Source organism: Arachis hypogaea, chromosome 17 (assembly GCF_003086295.3).
Source record: "Arachis hypogaea cultivar Tifrunner chromosome 17, arahy.Tifrunner.gnm2.J5K5, whole genome shotgun sequence".
Classification (NCBI taxonomy): Eukaryota; Viridiplantae; Streptophyta; class Magnoliopsida; order Fabales; family Fabaceae; genus Arachis; species Arachis hypogaea.
In genome coordinates, this window is record NC_092052.1 from 22,876,400 (window position 1) to 22,897,915 (window position 21,516).

Below are 21,516 nucleotides of genomic sequence, written 5' to 3' on the forward strand. Positions count from 1 at the left end.
TTTGGAGCTCTACAGCTCGAGTTATACTCCTTTGAAGGTGCAGAGGTCAGTTGGCCTCACTGCAGGTTGCCACCATGTTCGTTTATGCACATTGCGGGGCAGTTTTCTCCCTCAATTTTAGTGTCCACCATGCAGTGCCATATATGCTTGGAAAGCTCTTGATTCCTACTTTCCAATGCTTCTTGAATCACCTCATTTGGAGCTCTGTAGCTCAAGTTATTCTTGTTGGAAGTATACCCCTTGTATGCCTTGTGGTGTGTGGCGCCAACGTTAGCCTCCAAGTTAGGGGGCTAACGTTGGCGCAAACGTTGGCCCCTCTCCCTTATGTTTTCATGTGCCAACGTTAGCCTCCAAGTTAGGGGTCTAACGTTGGCGCAAACGTTGGTGGCCAGGGAAGAAACTCATGTGCCAACGTTAGCCTCCAAGTTAGGGGGCTAACGTTGGCGCAAACGTGGGATGGCCAGGGAGGAAATTTCAAGTTCCAACGTTAGCCTCCAAGTTAGGGGGCTAACGTTGGGGCTAACTTCTTGCTTCTTGGTTCAATTTCACTTATTCCATTGTCCTCTCTTCACTCCTAGCCATTCCTCTTCGCTTCAACCTTTCTCCAAGCTTTCTTCACCTATCATTAATCAACCAAACTCATCAAAGCTATGCTCAAAATCATGAGATATTCATTCTTTCATAATATGCAACAAATATAGCATAAAACCTCATGAAATAGCATGAATTCATACATGGTTGATTAGATCAAAGGAAACATGAAAATCTACCCAATTGGCTTGCTTATGGCTCAAGAAAGTGCATAATTCAATTGAAAACAAAAGAAAAAGGCTAGTTAAAATAGGCTAAGATGACTTGTCATCACAACACCAAACTTAAAGCTTGCTTGTCCCCAAGCAAGAAAAGAATCATGCAATAAAGATTGATAATCCAAGGTAAGAAGAATAGCAACTCAATGTTCATGGTAAGCTAGTTTTCTAAGCATGCTACAATCACAAAAGAAATGTAAATGATTGATGCTTCCATCTAGCTCAATTTATGAAATCTTTCTTTTATATTTCTTCCTTGAAACAAGCTTTTGATTTTCTTATTTAGCTTCTCCTTTTGGGTGCTTTGCCCCATGATTTGATAACAAAGCTACGACTTCTAAATGCTTTGTTTTCAAGTATTACCACTTGATACATAAGCACCACAAGCATTTGATTAGAGGACTTCATTAAGCTCATTTTTCTTTTCTTTTCTTAACTCTCTAATCATTGATGCTCAGAGCCTTGAGCTTTGAGGGAGTGCTTTTGCACTTTGAGCCTAGCCTTGACTTCTAAGTGTTTTGTTTTCAAGCATTTGGCTTGATACATAAACACCACAAGTACTTAGCAAATAAATTGCCATTGGTACTCAGAGCCTTCATCTTTCTCACTCTTTCCCTTTTTCTTTTCTTGCTTTATTTTTGCATTTGCTTCTTCAAGGTTTTCATGATTTTAAAAGATTTCACAAAATGTCCTAGATGAAAACTTCAATTAAATAAAATCTAATGCAATTAAGCAACAATCAAACATACTAGCTTACCAATACTTTTATGCACATGCTAAAATCTTCTTTAATGCCTTGTTTGTTTATGATCATGATACTTTGTTGCTTTTGAATTCACAAAACTCAAGTTGGTAATCATAATGACATAGCACCATGTTGCAATTTAGACATCAAACTATGCCTTTTCATACACACATGCATACAGAGAAGGTAAAGACAATCATGCAGTTTATAGTGCTTTAAACAAATGGGAGGAAAAGGAACTTTACAACCTTGTAGTTCATCTTCTCTATTGTTGTCAATTTCCTCCCATTCTCCTCCTTCCCATACCAAACTCAGAATGCTTGCTCATCCTCAAGCAACTATTAGAACCATGGCTATGGGGCTAAGATGGATCATGAATGTCTTACACAAGGAATGTTAGTAGTACATGTGTTTCAAGCAAGCAAAATTAAAGATAATAATCAAGGCATAAGAGACAGAGACATTGTGATTGCAAACTTAAGAAGGTGAGCATAATACTTTGCATAAAAGATAAGTGGCACACCAAACTTAGTGTGACACTTTCACTTGGAATTAATGCAAGTATCTTGTAAGAATTGGAACCAAATTTTGTTGCATAGCAACACCAAACTTAGAATGCAACCATATGTCAATTTATTTGAAATTTAAACAAAGCAAGGAAAAGAAATGTACCTACTGTCTACCTGTTCTTTACTTTCTTCCTCTTCTTCCAATTTGTTAAGAGAAATGACTTCAAAGGAGAAGAAGATTCAGCTATTACCCCCTGTCTTGGTCTCTCCTCAGCAAGCTTTCTTTTGTATATGGCTTGATTGAGCTTGCTTGCTATTGGTCCAGGGGTTGGATTGCTTGTGGTTGACCTCCTCTTGAATGTTGTCCTTGGTAGTTTGGTCACAATCCTCTTCTTGGTACTTTTGTTAATTGCCTTCACTTCTTTGAATCCATGTTTTGGTAGTTGTGTGATTTTTGGAGTTTTGTATTCATCCAGAGCCTTTTGTATTGGTGGTTCCATGAACTCCTCCTTTATGTACTTCTCTGCCTCACTTGAGTTTGGAATGACTTCTTCACTTTCTTGCTCCTCCACTTCCTCTTTTACACCCAACATTTGTTTCAATCGCTCTATCATGGGGGAGGTTTGTCGATCTTCCCAACATTTCTTCATCTCCTCGTCATACCTTTCAATCATGGATTCAGGTGTTGAGGCGTTTTGGTCCAGGGAGGTTTGTGAGAGTTGTGAGTCTTCATGTTCTCTTGTCATCTCAAGTGAAGTTTCAGGTTCAACCACCTCATTCTTCATTGAAAGTTCACTTGATGCAGTGGCCTCCTTATCTTGCTCTTCCACTTTCTCCTTCATATCCATCAATTGGCCTTCATTTTTCTTGCTCAGTGGTTCTAAGCTCCTCCTTATTTTCTCTACTTCTTCATTCATATTTTTGAAGAAAGCTTCTTGCCTTTTCTCGGATATTTGTGCTTCTTTCGCATATTTTTCGAGCTTGGACTCAAGCTCTGAAAGCCTTGAGTGGTTCATGGAAGTTTGTGTGGGTGGTGAGTTTTGAAAGGGGCTTTCGGTTGAAGTATGGTCAAGTGATGATATCTTTGGATGATTATCATATGGAGCACTAGAATTCCCTTCCCAGCCACCATTAGAATCATGACTTGCATCATTTTGTGGTGGAGGGAAATATCCCATATGATTTTCTTTCTCATCTTGTGGTTGTGAAGCAAATCTCCATGAATTGGAGTGCTCAGAATGTGTATTCTCTTGGTGATATTCCCAGCCACCATTAGAGATTGGTGATGGTGGGTGATATCCCATAGAATTTGTTTGATCATAAGATGAGTTGAACTCCATTTGAATTTTGTAAAACACAATACCAAGGAGAATTGAAATTCATATCTCAGAGATGAATTTCTTAGTGAGGCAATAACTCAAACACCTTGGTTTCAACTTAGAGTAGAGAACAAAAACAAAGAAAATGCTTGATCTAGACTTCTCACCCACTTAATCATTGTTGATCTAATCAATCCCCGGCAACGGCGCCAAAAACTTGATGAGTATTTTGGTGAAAAATAAATTTCTCCCAAAACACACAAATCTAACCGGCAAGTGCACCGGGTCGCATCAAGTAATAAAACTCACGGGAGTGAGGTCGATCCCACAGGGATTGATAGATCAAGCAATTTTAGTGGGTGATTAGTTTAGTCAAGCTGACATTTAGTGAATTTTGTGTGAAATGTAGCCAACAGAAAGTAAATTGCAATAAATCTTAAAGATGCAGAAAGTAAAATTGCAAGTAAGTTAAAGAACAAGAAAGTAAAATAGCTGAAACTTAAATTGCAAGAAAAGTAAATTGCATGAAAAGTAAAGGGGAGTGGGTGCTGGAAATTAAAGAGAGCAATAGATCAAAGCTTAGAGAAAATTAAACTTGCAAGAAAAGTAAATCAGATCATGAACAGAAATGTAAAATGCAGAGCACTTGCAGGAGAATTAAATTGCTTGAAAATAAATTGAATTTACTGAGAATAGAAAGCAATGAGAACCAAAGATCAAACAGAGAGCTCTGTATTCCTCGTGCTCCCTTATGGAGCCAGCCCCCCCCCCCCCCCCACAAATATGAAATTGATGCCTTATATAGGCTTTACAAAATGGAAATGAAAATGAAATTAAAAACAAATTACAATTAAATGAAATTCCTATTTTATCTATTTCTTGTGCCTTTGAGTGATGATCATTTGGGCCCTTGCTCTTGATGGAATTGGGTTGATAAAGGCCTTGGTTGATTGCTCTTGGAGTTTGAAGAGGAACCGAATTGAACCGGGTTGAGTTTGCAAAAGTTGGACCAAAATTTGGAGCTAAAGTTAGGGGTCTAACTTTGGCTCCAACTTTTCATAGCAGCCCACAAAACTTGCTGGTATGAACATTGGTGCCAACGTTAGGGGTCTAACTTTGACCCTAACGTTGGCCTCCCTTATGCACATTTATGGCGCCAACTTTGTCCTCTTGTCATGTTGCCAATTTTATGCCCAATATAGACTATCATATATGGTTGGAAAGCTCTGAATGTCAGCTTTCTAACCCACTTGGAATCACTTCAATTGGACATCTACAACTCAAGTTATGATCATTTGAAGAGGGCATGGTCGCTGGCTTTGGTGTGCAGCGTTTGAGGTAACGTTAGCCCTCAAACGTTGGCGAAAACGCCAGTTCTGGAGGCTCAAATGTATTGTCCACCCCATACTATTATACATTTTTGGAAAGTCTTGGATGTCTACTTTCCAATGCCATTGGGAGAACATTATTTGGAGCTCTACAGCTCGAGTTATACTCCTTTGAAGGTGCAGAGGTCAGTTGGCCTCACTGCAGGTTGCCACCATGTTCGTTTATGCACATTGCGGGGCAGTTTTCTCCCTCAATTTTAGTGTCCACCATGCAGTGCCATATATGCTTGGAAAGCTCTTGATTCCTAATTTCCAATGCTTCTTGAATCACCTCATTTGGAGCTCTGTAGCTCAAGTTATTCTTGTTGGAAGTATACCCCTTGTATGCCTTGTGGTGTGTGGTGCCAACGTTAGCCTCCAAGTTAGGGGGCTAACGTTGGCGCAAACGTTGGCCCCTCTCCCTTATGTTTTCATGTGCCAACGTTAGCCTCCAAGTTAGGGGTCTAACGTTGGCGTAAACGTTGGTGGCCAGGGAAGAAACTCATGTGCCAACGTTAGCCTCCAAGTTAGGGGGCTAACGTTGGCGCAAACGTGGGATGGCCAGGGAGGAAATTTCAAGTTCCAACTTTAGCCTCCAAGTTAGGGGGCTAACGTTGGGGCTAACTTCTTGCTTCATGGTTCAATTTCACTTATTCCATTGTCCTCTCTTCACTCCTAGCCATTCCTCTTCGCTTCAACCTTTCTCCAAGCTTTCTTCACCTATCATTAATCAACCAAACTCATCAAAGCTATGCTCAAAATCATGAGATATTCATTCTTTCATAATATGCAACAAATATAGCATAAAACCTCATGAAATAGCATGAATTCATACATGGTTGATTAGATCAAAGGAAACATGAAAATCTACCCAATTGGCTTGCTTATGGCTCAAGAAAGTGCATAATTCAATTGAAAACAAAAGAAAAAGGCTAGTTAAAATAGGCTAAGATGACTTGTCATCAGTACCTCAAAGATTCCTAGTTTCTCCATTACAGAGAGAGGCATGAGGTTTATCCCTGACCCCAGGTCACACAGAGCCTTCTCAAAGGTCATGGTGCCTATGGTACAAGGTATGAAGAATTTTCCGGGATCCGGTTTCTTCTTAGGTAATGTCTGCCTCATTAATGCACTCAGTTCATTGGTGAAAAAGGGGGGGTTCATCCTCCCAAGTCTCAGTACCAAATAACTTGGCATTCAGCTTCGTGATTGCTCCTAAATATTTAGCAACTTGCTCTTCAGTGATGTCTTCATCCTCTTCAGAGGAAGAATATTCATCAGAGCTCATAAAAGGCAGAAGAAAGTTCAATGGAATCTCTATGGTCTCTGTATGGACCTCAGATTCCTTTGGTTCCTCAAAGGGAAACTCCTTTCTGTCCAGAGGACGTCCCATGAGGTTTTTCTCATTGGGACTCACGTCCTCCTCACTCTCTCCAGGTTCGGCCATGTTAGTCATGGTTATGGCCTTGCACTCTCTCTTGGGATTTTCTTCTATATTGCTTGGGAGAGTACTGGGAGGAGTTTCAGTAATCTTCTTACTCAGCTGACCCACCTGTACCTCCAAATTTCTAATGGAGGACCTTGTTTCATTCATGAAACTTAGTGTGGTCTTGGAAAGATCAGATACTATGGTTGCCAGGCCAGAGTGGCTCTGTTCAGAATTCTCTGTCTGTTGCTGAGAAGATGATGGAAAAGGCTTGCTATTGCTAAACCTATTTCTTCCACCATTATTATTGAAGCCTTGTTGAGGCTTCTGTTGGTCCTTCCATGAGAAATTTGGATGATTTCTCCATGAAGGATTATAGGTGTTTCCATAGGGTTCTCCCATGTAATTCACCTCTGCCATTGCAGGATTCTCAGGATCATAAGCTTCTTCTTCAGAAGATGCTTCTTTAGTACTGTTGGATGCAGCTTGTAATCCATTCAGACTCTGAGAAATCATATTGACTTGCTGAGTCAATATTTTGTTCTGAGCCAATATGGCATTTAGAGTATCAATTTCAAGAACTCCCTTCTTTTGAGGCGTCTCACTGTTCACAGGATTCCTCTCAGAGGTGTACATGAACTGGTTATTTGCAACCATTTCAATGAGTTCTTGAGCTTTTACAGGGGTTTTCAGATGAAGAGATCCTCCTGTAGAATGGTCCAATGACATTTTTGACAACTCAGACAGACCATCATAGAATATAAATATGATGCTCCATTCTGGAAGCATGTCAGTAGGACACCTTTTGATCAATTGCTTATATCTTTCCCAAGCTTCATAGAGGGACTCACCTTCCTTCTGTCTGAAGGTTTGGATTTCCACTCTAAGCTTGCTCATCTTTTGAGGTGGAAAGAATTTGGCCAGGAAAGCACTGACCAGCTTTTCCCAAGAGTTCAGGCTTTCCTTAGGTTGTGAATCCAACCATGTTCTAGCTCTGTCTCTTACAGCAAAAGGGAAAAGCGTAAGCCTGTAGACCTCGGGATCAACTCCATTGGTCTTGATAGTGTCACAGATTTTCAAGAATTCAGCTAAGAACTGATGAGGCTCTTCCAATGGAAGTCCATGAAACTTGCAATTCTGTTGCATTAGAGAAACTAATTGAGGCTTAAGCTCAAAGTTGTTTTCTCCAATGGCAGAAATTAAGATACTTCTTCCATAGAAGTCAGAAGAGGGTGCAATGAAGTCACCAAGCATCTTCCTTGCATTGTTGGCATTGTTGTTATTTTTGACTGCCATGTCTTCTTCTTTTTTGAAAATTTCTATTAGGTCCTCTCTAGAGAGTTGTGCTTTAGCTTCTCTTAGCTTCCTCTTCAAGGTCCTTTCAGGTTCAGGATCAGTTTCAACAAGAATGCCTTTGTCCTTGTTCCTGCTCATATGAAAGAGAAGAGAACAAAGAAAATATAGAATCCTCTATGTCACAGTATAGAGATTCCTTTATGTGAGTAGAAAAAAAGAAGAATAGAAGAAGGAGAAGAGAAAAACTCAAACACAGATAAGAATAAGGGGTTCAAATTATGAGTAGAAGAGGAATGTTAGTAGATAAATAAATAAATAGAAAGAGATGAGAGAGAGAGAATTCGAAAATTAAATTAAAATAAAAGGAAAATATTTTTGTTTTTATTTTAATTATTAGTTAGAATTCGAAAATTAAAAAGAGAAATTAAATTAAATTAAAATTTAAAACAATTAGTTAATTAAAAGGAATTTTGAAAAAGTGTGGAGGAGTTTTCGAAAATTAGAGAGAAAAAAATTAGTTAGGTGGTTTGAAAAAGATATGATTGAAATAGAAAACTTTTTAAAATCAAACAAAAAGTCAAGTAGTTAATTGAAAAAGATTTGAAAATCAAATTTGAAAAGATAGAAAGTTAGAAAAGATTTTGAAAATTGATTTTTGAAAAAGATATGATTTGAAATTTATTTTGAAAAAGATTTGAAAAGGAAATTTAAAAAGATTTGATTTTGAAATCAAAGTTGATTACTTGACTAACAAGAAACTAAAAGATATGATTTTAAAATTCAAAGATTGAACCTTTCTTAATAGGCAAGTAACAACTTGAAAAATTTTTGAATTAAAACATTAAATGTTAGCATTAATTTCGAAAAAATGAAATAAAATAAGAAAAATATTTTGAAAATTGATAAACCCATATTTTATGATATAATTTGTGCTCAAATTGAGTGTTTCTATCAATTCTTCACCCACTTATTCATGTAAATTGCATGGTTTTACTATTCCTTCCTTATTTTATGATATATGTGAAAAACATGTTTCCTATGCTTTAAAAATATTAATTTTAATTACCCTTTACTATCATTCGATGCTGTGATTTGTGTGTTCAGTACTTTGAGATCTCATGGGGCAAGAATGGCTTAAGGGACAAAAAGGAAACATACAAAAATAGAAGGAAAACACAAAAATAGAGTTTTGAAGGAAAGGCAGCGACGCGAACGCATGGACGACGTGAACGCGTGCCTAGCGCGAAATGGCAACGACGTGAACGCGTGGATGACGCGGACGCGTGCCTTGAGCAGATAACGCAATTGACGCGAACGCGTGACAGACGCGAACGCGTGACTGACTCCATGTACAAAAATCTATAGAAAATGCCCCCAGCGATTTCTGGACCCTTTTTCGGCCCAGATCCAAGCCAGAAACACAGAATATAAGCCAGAGAATGGAGGAATCAAAGACATACGTAGAACAACTTCATAATACACAAATTTTAGGTTTTAGATGTAGTTTTGAGAAAGAGAGGTTCTCTCCTCTCTCTCTCTTAGGTTTTAGGATTAGGATTCCTTTTATTTTTATTGCTTCAATACCAGGTTCAATATTTCCCCTTAATTAATGTTTCTCTTCTATTTTTATTTATTCCAATGCTTTTACTTGTTAATGTTCCAAATTTAGCTTATGAACCTTTTCATGTTAAGATTCAAATATTTTATTTAATATTATTTGAGGTATTTCAGATTAATGATTGTTTTATTTTATTTATGAATGCTATTAATTTAATTTAAGATATTTTCCCTTTTTGGCTTTGGTCAAGTAATTGGCAACACTTGAGTTATCAAACTCAGCTGTTGATTGAAATTGGAATTCTTTGCTGATTAATTTGTACTCCAATAACTCTAGTCTTTCCATAGGAATTGACTAGGACCTGAGGATCAAATTAATTTCTCCACTTGACTTTTCTTTGTTTAGCAAGGGTTAATTTAAGTGGGAGCAGAATCCAATTCTCTTCACACTTGATAAGGATAACTAGGATAGGACTTCAATTTCTCATACCTTGCCAAGAGTTTTATTATTTATTTAAATTAATTCCTACAGTTTACTTTCTTGCCATTTACTATTCTTGCTTTTTATCTTATACATTAAAAAACCTAAAAATATACAATTTTCTCATAACCAATAATAAATCATACTGCCCTGCAACTCCTTGAGAGACAACCCGAGGTTTAAATACTTCGGTTATAAATTTTATTGGATTTTGTTACTTGTGACAACCAAACTTTTGTACGAAAGGATTTTCTGTTGGTTTAGAAGCTATACTACTAACGCAATATACTTTTATAAAATTCTAAATTAGCAGAAATCTAATCGTCAAAATGGCGCCGTTGCCGGGGAGTTGCAACTATATGCCTTATTATTGGTTATTGTAAATATTTTCGTTTGCTTATTTATTTCTTTTTATTTTTGCTTTTAATTTTTATTATTCACTATGAATTCTCACCCCTATCGCTTTGAGTTTGGTTATGATAATGTTGAAAGGAATGGAAGCTATAATAGGAACATGCATCAAGGTCAAAACAATCAGAGATGGACGGAGCCACAAGGATCTGATCAACCTTTTAGGCAACAACACCTTCCACACTATCATGGACGACGACCATTCAATAATGCATGTCAAAACAATAGTTATGGTGGATCCCCTTGTAATTACCGACAAGCCCCATCATACACCTATGAACCACCTCCTCAACACAGCTTTGAACCACCACACTCACAAGCCAACTGCTACCATTCACCTCTATATGACCCTAACCCGTATCCACCCCAATTCCAACCTAATTACTCCCAAGAACCACCACTTCCCTATGCACCATGTCCATATCCATCACTCCAAGAATCAAGGGAGCAACTCAAGGAAACATTTGAAAAATTTCATGCCACACTTCACCAATTGAATCAAGAGATAAATAGACTACCTTCCCGACGTTCGGACACTCAAGGAACCCCATGGCTTCATGTGGACAAACTAATGAAGAATGCAGCATGAAGGAGATACTAGAAACCCCACTGGACAGTACAGAGCATGACTTTGTACTGGAACAAGTGGAGGAAGCTGAATTTATCGAAGAAGAAGAATTGGTTGAAGACTTAGGAGACGCTGAACCTCCATGGAAATCCAGAATTGTGGAGAATTCCGTCAGGAAAAATGCAGTTGATGCTAAGGAGGATAGTGCACAACCCCCGAAGCAGGAATCCTATGAAGACCTGGACGGAATAACTCAACAAGCAAGTTTTCTTGATAATGAATATCACAAGTCAAGTTCTCCTAGTAAGGAACTTGCATCCGCAAGTGAATTCTTTGAGATAGAAGAATCTTCCCCAAGTGAATACGAAGATGATGCGGAGGTAGACTTTTCGCAACCTCCAACGTATGATTTGAGTGATGAGGAAGATATCGAAGACTTTGATCAAGACATGGTTACAGCTAAAGAAAATTGCAAAGAAGTGGAAGAACTCACAGAAGAACACAAGGGAGTAGAGCTTGCAAAACCCCTAGAAATACCTAACCCAAGGCCATTACCGCCCAATACAAACTTCAAGTGGGTAAAATCCTTAGCTTTTATCTTTACTTTTCCACTTGAATATGGTTTACTTGAAACAGATGGCCAGCTTAGAGCTCTTTGCGGCTTTAAGAGTAAAAGGGAAATGGTTCGTGCTCAAGGCTGGTATGCAAGATTCAATAAGGTTCCACGCTTCAATCTGAAGTATAAGGATTGGTTTCGAGTTCAATTGAATGGGTCTCGGAGAATGTTTGGCCATCTTGGTGAGAATGCAACTTCCAAACCGCCCGGCTGGAAAAATATAGGTAAAGACAAAGGCGGATATAAAAGCAAGGTTTGGGATCCTGGAATCTATTCTTACATTCAACACTCCGGGAACCTGAGAACCTGTTTGAATTTACTCAAGAGCTTTACATGCCTAGTTTGGGACCCCGGAGGCTGTTGACATTCCAAACAGTAGTGGAGATTTTTGGATGAATTCAAGCATAAGCCACCATAGCAGGAAGCTCATCAAATGTCCAACTTAAGGACTTTAACCAAAAGTGCTAGGTGGGAGACAACCCACAATGATATGATCGTTTCTTTTTCAATTTTATTTCGTTTTGTTTATTTTTATTTTATTTTATTTTCATTGAACCTGGAATTATTCATAGCAACTACATTAGCATTGCATATTTCATACTGCATAACTGCATAAAATAATAATAAAAAATTATTACCCCACGCAAGCGCGCAGGCCACGTGTGAGCATCAGATGGAAATCGGCGTAAAGATTCAACGCCCAGAAAGTTGAGCTGGAATCATGCGGCTGGTGTGCGTTTAGCAAAAATTGGCCAACGCGTTTGCATCCCTGACGCGAACGCGTCACATGCACTACGCACATCCCACGCGAAAGCGTGAGCGACGCGTCCGCGTCGCATGGATTTTATGGACCCCATTGGAAACAGAGAGTTGCGCCAAAACGACGCTGGAACTGTGCGTTTAGCACAATTTTCAGCGACGATTTGCGTGCTCTACGTGTTCGCGTCCCTTACCTTTTACCTAATACACGCGATCGCGTCAATGACGGATTCGCGTCAACACCTTTTCACCCAAATCACGCGATCGCGTGCTCCACACGTTTGCGTGGATTCAAAAACACTAAACCCTCATTCACGCGAAACCCTACCCATCGCGTCACCCAAAACCCCCCCTCCCCACCCCCCTCTGCAACCTCTCTTCTCCCATCCCCCAACCACCACCACTCCTGGCCGCCCAAACCCGACCACCACGCTGCCATCCCGACCGCCGCACTACACCGCCGACGCCCCCCTTCTTCTTTTCCTCCCTCCCCTTCTTCTCTTCCCCTCTTCCCCTTTCCTCCTCCCTCCACAACCCCACTGCCGCCATCCCAACACCGAGCCGCCACCACCGCGCTACCCCCCCAACCACCACAACAAAACCCTCACCCCCTTCCCTCACATCTTCTCCTTAACCCTCCTCTACCCACAACCACCAAACCGCCCTTGCCCCCACCTCCGACCGCCGCCGCTCCGCCACCAATCGCCGCTGCGTCACCACCATCCCGCCACCATCTCTCTGAGCCTACTTTCTGTTTCTACACACCAGGTTCCGCCGAACACCGATTTTATTTTCCAATTAGTCAGTTAGTTGCATATTTTACAGTTTTGTTCAAAATAGGTTAGTTAAAGATGCATGATTGTAGTGGATTCTAGGTGGTTAGGTAGTTAGGATGTGGTTAGTGGATTTAGGCCTGATAATTGCACCGTTCTTGCTAACTGTTTTTATCTGATTCGTAATTCTGAATTTTATGTGATGATGTGTTGTTCATATGTTGTTCTTCATATTTGTTGTTGTTGTTGAACTGTTCTTTAATATTCTTGCTATTTGTTAATCTTTCCAGCACTATTTAATTTCATATGAACTAATTTTTCTTGCTGTTTACTACCCTAGAACATCGAATTTTAGCCGGAATACTGCCAAAGACTTGGTGCTCTCAAACGTGAATCACACTTTGTCACAATTCCGCACAACTAACCACTTGGTGTGTGCTTGGGCTGAGCATTGAAGAATTTTCGTGTAGAGACTTTTCTTGGAGTTAAACGCCAGCTTTTGTGCCAGTTTGGGCGTTTAACTCCAACTTTTGTGCCAGTTTTGGAGTTAAACGCCAGAATTCTTGAGCTGACTTGGAATACCTATTTGGGCCATCAAATCTCGGGCAAAATATGGACTATTATATATTTATGGAAAGCCCAGGATGTCTACTTTCCAACGCAATTGAGAGCGTGCCAATTGGGATTCTGTAGCTCCACAAAATCCACTTTGAGTTCAGGGAGGTCAGAATCCAACAGCATCTACAGTCCTTTTTCAGCCTCTGAATCAGAATTTTGCTCAGGTCCCTCAATTTCAGCCAAAAAATACCTGAAATCACAGAAAAATACACAAACTCATAGTAAAGTCCAGAAGAGTGATTTTTATTTAAAAACTAATAAAAATATAATAAAAACTAATTAAAATATACTAAAAACATACTAAAAACAATGCCAAAAAGCGTATAAATTATCTGCTCATCACAACACCAAACTTAAATTGTTGCTTGTCCCCAAGCAACTAAAAATCAAATAGGATAAAAAGAAGAGAATATACAATGAATTCCAAAGACATCTATGAAGATCAGTATTAATTAGATGAGCGGGGCTTTTAGCTTTTTGCTTCTGAACAGTTTTGGCATCTCACTTTATCCTTTGAAGTTCAGAATGATTGGCATCTATAGGAACTCAGAATCCAGATAGTGTTATTGATTTTCCTAGTTAAGTATGTTGATTCTTGAACACAGCTACTTTATGAGTCTTGGCCGTGGCCCTAAGCACTTTATTTTCCAGTATTACCACCGGATACATAAATGCCACAGACACATAACTGGGTGAACCTTTTTAGATTGTGACTCAGCTTTGCTAGAGTCCCCAATTAGAGGTGTCCAGGGTTCTTAAGCAAACTCTTCTTTTTTACTTTGGACCTCGACTTTAACCGCTCAGTCTCAAGTTTTCACTTGACACCTTCACGCCACAAGCACATGGTTAGGGACAACTTGGTTTAGCCGCTTAGGCCAGGATTTTATTCCTGTGGGCCCTCCTATCCACTGATGCTCAAAGCCTTGGATCCTTTTTATCACCCTTGCCTTTTGGTTTAAAGGGGTATTGGCTTTTTCTGCTTGCTTTTCTCCTTTTTTTTTTCCGCATATATCCTTTTTTTCTGCAAGCTTTTCACCGCTTTTTCTTGCTTCAAGAATCAATTTTATGATTTTTCAGATCATCAGATAACATTTCTCCTTTTCCCATCATTCTTTCAAGAGCCAACACTTTTAACATTCATAAACAATCAAATTCAAAAATATGCACTGTTCAAGCATTCATTCAGAAAGACAATAGTATTGCCGCCACATCAAAATAATTAAACTGTTTTAAAATTTGAAATTCATGCACTTCTTTTTCTTTTTCAATTAAAAACATTTTTCATTTAAGAAAGGTGATGGATTCATTTTCATAGCTTTAAGGCATAGACACTTAGACACTAATGATCATGTAATAAAGACACAAACATAGATAAACATAAAGCATAATTTTTGAAAAACAGGAAAATAAAGAACAAGGAAGTTAAAGAACGGGTCCACCTTAGTGATGGCGGCTTGTTCTTCCTCTTGAAGATCTTATGGAGTGCTTGAGCTCCTCAATGTCTCTTCCTTGCCTTTGTTGCTCCTCTCTCATGGTTCTTTGATATTCTCTAATTTCATGGAGGAGGATGGAATACTCTTGGTGCTCCACCCTTAGTTGTCCCATGTTGGAACTCAATTCTCCTAGGGAGGTGTTGATTTGCTCCCAATAGTTTTGTGGAAGAAGATGCATCCCTTGAGGTATCTCAGGGATTTCATGATGAGGAATTTCCTCATGCTCTTGATGAGGTTCTCTTGTTTGCTCCATCCTTTTCTTAGTGATGGGCTTGTCCTCATCAATGAGGATGTCTTCCTCTATGTCAATTCTAGCCGAATTGCAAAGGTGACAAATGAGATGAGGGAAGGCTAACCTTGCCATAGTGGAGGACTTGTCCGCCACCTTGTAGAGTTCTTGGGATATAACCTCATGAACTTCCACTTCCTCTCCAATCATGATGCTATGTATCATGATAGCCCGGTCTATAGTAGCTTCGGACCGGTTGCTAGTGGGAATGATTGAGCGTTGGATGAACTCCAACTATCCCCTAGCCACGGGCTTGAAGTCATGCCTTCTTAGTTGAACCGGCTTCCCTCTTGAATCTCTCTTCCATTGAGCGCCCTCTTCACATATGTCCATGAGGGCTTGGTCCAACCTTTGATCAAAGTTGACCCTTCTAGTGTAGGGGTGTGCATCTCCTTGCATCATAGGCAAGTTGAATGCCAACCTTACATTTTCCAGACTAAAATCCAAGTATTTCCCTCGGACCATTATAAGCCAATTCTTGGGGTCCGGGTTCACATTTTGATCATGGTTCTTGGTGATCCATGCATTAGCATAGAACTCTTGAACCATTAAGATTCTGACTTGTTGAATGGGGTTGGTGAGAACTTCCCAACCTCTTCTTCGGATCTCATGTCGGATCTCCGGATACTCATTCTTTTTAAGTTTGAAAGGGACCTCGCGGATCACCTTCTTCTTGGCCACAACTGTAGAACCTATGCACAATTACTCAAGAGGGGGGGTGAATTGAGTATTGCAACAACAATGAATCTTTTTGCGAAAGTTAAAGACAATATACAAAAGTGTTATTGTACTAGTATTTTTCCAAGAGCTTAACTCAATTGCTAAGCATTTATAAGGAGCTTTTACTTTCCAATAGACACCAACTCAAATAAATTGATCAAGCTTTTCACCAATCGGACTTAAGCTATTCCTTAAGTACTTACGAAGCTACTTTTCGATCACAATTTATTTGCTCAAAGGTAAAAGACAATAATATTGAAGAGATGAGTTTGGAGAGATGCAAACGCTATTTAGAGTGGTTCGGCACAATCCTTGTCCTACGTCCACTTTCTTTCTCAATCGCTATTGAGAAGTTCCACTATTGCCAAGCTTCAAGGTGCTCGCGCAAAACCTTTTTCAATCCGAGTCCTTAGTTTCTAACACCTCACGGTATATGATCACCACTCGTATACTAACTCACTCCACTTAGAGATACCTTCTCTAAGATTTGCCTTGAGTACTTAGTATACTTCTTTGGTATCCTCACCGACTATAGTGTTTATAACTCTTGACTCAACCTTGGAGATCACACTCCAATTTACAAAGTGTACAAGAAAACAATTCTCAAAGAATTGTTGAGACGAAATGAGTACTCTCTAGAAGAGTGTATGATTACAAGTTTAGCACTATTGAACCAATTGATATTGCTCTCTCAAATTGTGTATTATAACACCTTAAAAAATGTGTAGAATGAAAGAATATGAACAAGATAGTTTGCAAATACTCAAGTATTTGAAATAAGGCTTCAATCCATCTATTTATAGACTCCCCAAACCTTAGAAACGTTGGGGAGTTAATGGGATGGAGCCTTTTTGTCAAAACTAGCCGTTTTTTATGTTTTTGAATCATTTGCATCGATGCATAACACTTTGCATCGATGCAAATGTGTCTTTGAAGCTGAAATTTAAATTTTCAGCTAGGTTGCATCGATGCAAACATCTTTGCATTGATGCAAGATGAGTGTGCATCGATGCAAACCTTAAAGAATGGCTTAAAATCACTTCAAAATACTTAGGATTGATCTCAAACTTGTTGGAGTCAATTCCTATGCTTTTGTACCTTTGAAAACAAGTTTTTAAACCATTTGGCTAGCATCGAATTGCAAGATGTGCATCAAAACATTTTGTGAGTGTGTGTTGAGAGATTTAGCAATTGGTTCTTAACAAGAAGTTACCTAAGTCCTAAGACACTATACTTGTCTTCAAATGTTGTGGACTTGAGTTTCTTGTTGTTGTTGTGTTGCTTTCAACTCTTCATTCCTCAACGTTGAATGTTGGTTGATCTTTCAACATGCTTGTTCATTCAAGTTGTTTGTTGGTTTGTCTTTCATGTCGTTTGTTGGTTTGTCATTCATCAAAACCTACGAATACAAACTTCGCATACAAGCAACATGATTTACAATTTCCCCCTTTTTGATAATGACAAACCAATTTTGAGGATATGCATTTATAAATGATTTTGAAAGCAACAATAATGCACTTTGTTTTATAGAAAGCTTTGGAGAAGACTTCACAAAAAAATTTTGCAGGAGTTCCCCCTAAATATGTGCATTTGTTCCCTTAAAGGGCGTTTATCAAAGAAAACGATTTAGATATCAAAAGTTTTTGCTTAGCGGAAGTCTTTTTGAAATCATTGTTTCGCAAACTTATTTCTTCTTTTCAAATCCTCAAACTTCTTCTTTTTCAAAAGTTCAAAACTTCAAATATCCTCAAACTTTTCTTCCCCCTTTTGACATTATCAAAAAGAAAGGAGTTTGAAATGTGTCATAGAAGCATGCATAAAACAATGAAATTTTTTTAAGTTCAATATCTCTATTAATCTCAAGGATGAGATATTCCCCCTTTCAAAAAGAATTTGATTTCCTCTTTTTATATATAACAAGCATGCATAATTCCCCCTAAAGAAGTGAAATATATCAAGGCATGCACATTAACTTAAAATAGGGGTACCAAGCCTATTTTGAGTTATTCACCAAATAAGCATACAAGCATTAATCATTAAACAAAATTATGAAGGAAATATCAAAGTATTTAAACCATAATAGAAATCCTTAGCTTACTAGGAGTTAGTTTAACAATTCATATAATCAAATAAACATAAAGCAATAAAAAGTGACTTGATGAAGAGGAGACAATCAATCTTGGTCTTCATCATCATCATTATCCTCTTCATACGGTAGGTGGATGCCGAAATGCTCATATAAGTCATCAATACGACGATCCAAGCGACCCGTGCGATGATCTACACGAGACACACGACGATTAAGTGCTTCAAGTTGCCTACCATGCTCTACTTCAATCCTTTGGATGTTTTGGTTGATGGATTGTAATTCTCTCATTACATCAACCAAGGAGGGTGGTTCTTGAGCTTGAGGTGCTTGTGGAGGAGCTTGCTCTTGAGGACCTTGTTCATCAACATTTCTTCTTCCCATTTTGTTGAGAATATGAGTGTTGATACAAGATTGAGGTGGTACTTCCTTGGCAATCTCATTTGATATATCAATACCAACATAATCAAAGACTTTAGACCATAGGCAAAGGAATCCTAATCCACCATTCCTATCCTTCATCTTGAGCCTAATCATATGTTGTACTATAAAGTATGGCCAATTAATCTTAATCCCATTCATCATAGCCCACATGACAATCAAATCTTCATCATTTACATTCGCATGCCCGGATATTCTAGGTTGCAATACATAGGTGACTAGATATAACAAAGTTCTATGTTCCGCACTCATTGAATTGCAACTAATTTTGGAGTGAGCTCCTTGTACAAGGTTGAACAAATGCATGGCATTGTCCTTTGAATAACCCCATTCATCAATTGGGGTTTTACCACCTTGAAACAAGTCACCTTGATTTGGCAACTCCCAAATGGTGGCTAACTCATCACCATCTAGCCTATAATCCTTTCTTCCTATCTTGAAGAATAATGTGAAATTTGATTCATCTTCCTCATTAATCTCAAGCATGAGTGTACTATAGGCTATGGCAACTAAATCCGGATAATATTTACTCTTAATTTGAACAAAATCCATGAGGCCTTGATGAACTAGAATAGCCTTAAGAGTATCAAACTTATGAATGACAAGAAGGGTCGGATCCAAATACCTCGGAGGAATTTCCTTTCTTCCGGCGAGCCTTGCCTCATAGAATTGAAGATCTTCATTAGAAGCAAAGTACCTTGCCAAAGGATGATTATTTGGAGGTGGAACCACACTTGAAGAGCCTTTTGACTTCTTGATGGTTCTCTTGATTCTAGGCATTGTGGATGATTTTGTTTTATGGGTTTTGTAGAGGAGAATGTGGGGACTTCAAATATGTAATTTGTTTGTAGTGGGTATCTAAGTTTTGTGAGTTGTATGAAGCTATATGTGAGCTTGTTTTGGAGGTTATGGAGGTTTGAATGTGGGGATATGAGTTGTGAGGTTGAAGATGATGAAAAAGTGGGGTTTTGTTGCTTAAAAATGCCAAATTCACGTGTTTTTGTGCAATTTGGTCGTGTTTGCATCAATGCAAAGCTTGGTTGCATCGATGCAACATGCATCATTTTGCCCAAAATCACCAAATTTTCATCCTTTGGTGGTTCTTTCTTCAATCCTTTGAGTTCCATCATGTATATACTCACTTAAACTATTATAAACTTCAATTTGTTGATCCTCTATTGTTTATAATCTTCAAATTCTTCAATCTACCTCAAGATTAATCACTCATTCATCAACTCATAAACCTACAAAACAATGGCTAATTGGATATCTCCAATGCTTAAGTTAGTAAGAGATACAAAAATAGCAATATAAATACAATGAATTCAAACAAATCATAGTAGATTAGAATCCAAGATACCAAGTTCATTTCGGATGTTAAAAAAACTTTCTTTACATAAAGGTTTAGTGAAGATGTCCGCTAGTTGTTTACTAGTTTCGACAAATTTAATAACCACATCACCCTTTTCAACATGGTCTCTTATGAAGTGATGTCTAATCTCAATATGCTTGGTTCTTGAATGTTGAACCGGATTCTTGGTTAAATTTATTGTACTAGTATTATCACATTTGATAGGAATGTGATCAAGCATGAGTCCATAGTCCACAAGTTGTTGTTTCATCCATAAAATTTGGGCGCAACAACTACCGGCGGCTACATACTCGGCTTCGGCGGTAGACAAGGCTACACTTACTTGTTTCTTACTATGCCATGAAACAAGAGAGTTTCCTAGCAAGTGACAAGTGCCGCTAGTGCTTTTCCTATCCAATTTGCAACCGGCAAAATCGGAATCGGAATAACCAATCAAATCACAAGTGGATCCTTTCAGATACCACAATCCAACATTTAATGTTCCTATGAGATACTTCATAATCCTTTTCACCGCACTTAAGTGAGATTCCTTAGGATTAGCTTGGTATCTCGCACACATGCATACACTAAACATGATATCTGGCCTACTTGCCGTTAGATAAAGTAATGATCCTATCATGCCTCTATACTTCTTTACATCTATGTTTTTACCTTGTTCATCTTTGTCAAGGTAGCAAGTAGTGCTCATTGGTGTGTCCATTGCCTTAGCATTGTCCATTCCAAATCTTTTGAGCAATTCCTTGCAATATTTGGTTTGGCTAACGAAAGTTCCTTCTTTTCCTTGTTTGATTTGAAGACCAAGGAAGAAGTTGAGTTCGCCCATCATGGATATTTCAAATTCACTTTGCATGAGGTTTGAGAAAAACTTGCAAAGTGATTCGTTAGTTGAACCAAATATTATGTCATCGACGTAAACTTGTACCAAAAGGATATTTTTGTTTTCAATCATGATAAATAAAGTTGTATCAACCTTCCCTCTTCTAAAACCCTTTTCTATTAAAAACTTGCTCAAACGTTCATACCAAGCTCTTGGAGCTTGTTTAAGACCATAAAGAGCTTTCTTGAGTTTAAAAACATGATTAGGATTTTCATAATCCTCAAAACCGGGAGGTTGTTCAACATATACTTCTTCTTGAATGAAACCATTAAGAAAGGCACTCTTAACATCCATTTGATAAAGTTTGAAGTTATAAGAGGATGCAAAAGCAAGTAACATCCTAATAGCTTCTAATCTAGCTACGGGAGCATAAGTTTCGTCATAATCAATGCCTTCCTCTTGATTATAACCTTTAGCTACCAATCTAGCTTTGTTTCTAACAATTGTACCATTTTCATCGAGTTTATTTCTAAAAACCCATTTTGTTCCTACAATTGTTTGATTACTTGGTTTAGGCACCAATTCCCAAACGTCATTTCGTTTGAATTGGTTAAGCTCCTCTTGCATTGCCATAGCCCAATGTTCATCATCAATTGCGGACTCAATGGTAGATGGTTCAATTTGAGAAACAAAAGCACTATATGCAAATAAATTTCTAAAAGTGGATCGAGTTGTTACCCCTTTCGAAACATCACCAATGACGTTGTCTAGAGGATGATCCTTTGAAGTACGCCAGTCCTTTGGAAGTGCATTTATTTGTGCTTGTGATGGTTCAATTTCTTCAACTTGAACACTATCCTTTGTTGAGCTTGTAGAGGCTTCATTTAAATCTTTTTCTTTGTCTTCACCATTCAAATTTAGTGAATCAAAGTTTTCTACATTTTCATCAAAATCTTTTCTAGCACAACAACGGTTAGTTTCATCAAAAGCGACATGAATACTTTCTTCCATAGTCATGATGCGTTTATTATATACTCTAAAAGC

General features: G+C 38.4%; 1 non-coding gene across 1 annotated transcript; it reads left to right on the forward strand.

Annotated features, from left to right (window-relative positions):
- The first annotated feature begins 6,958 nt into the window (after positions 1 to 6,958).
- Positions 6,959 to 7,066, forward strand: LOC112767748 (small nucleolar RNA R71). Its single transcript, XR_003185189.1, has one exon. It is a non-coding gene; the product is annotated as a small nucleolar RNA R71 (small nucleolar RNA).
- Positions 7,067 to 21,516: the final 14,450 nt, after the last annotated feature.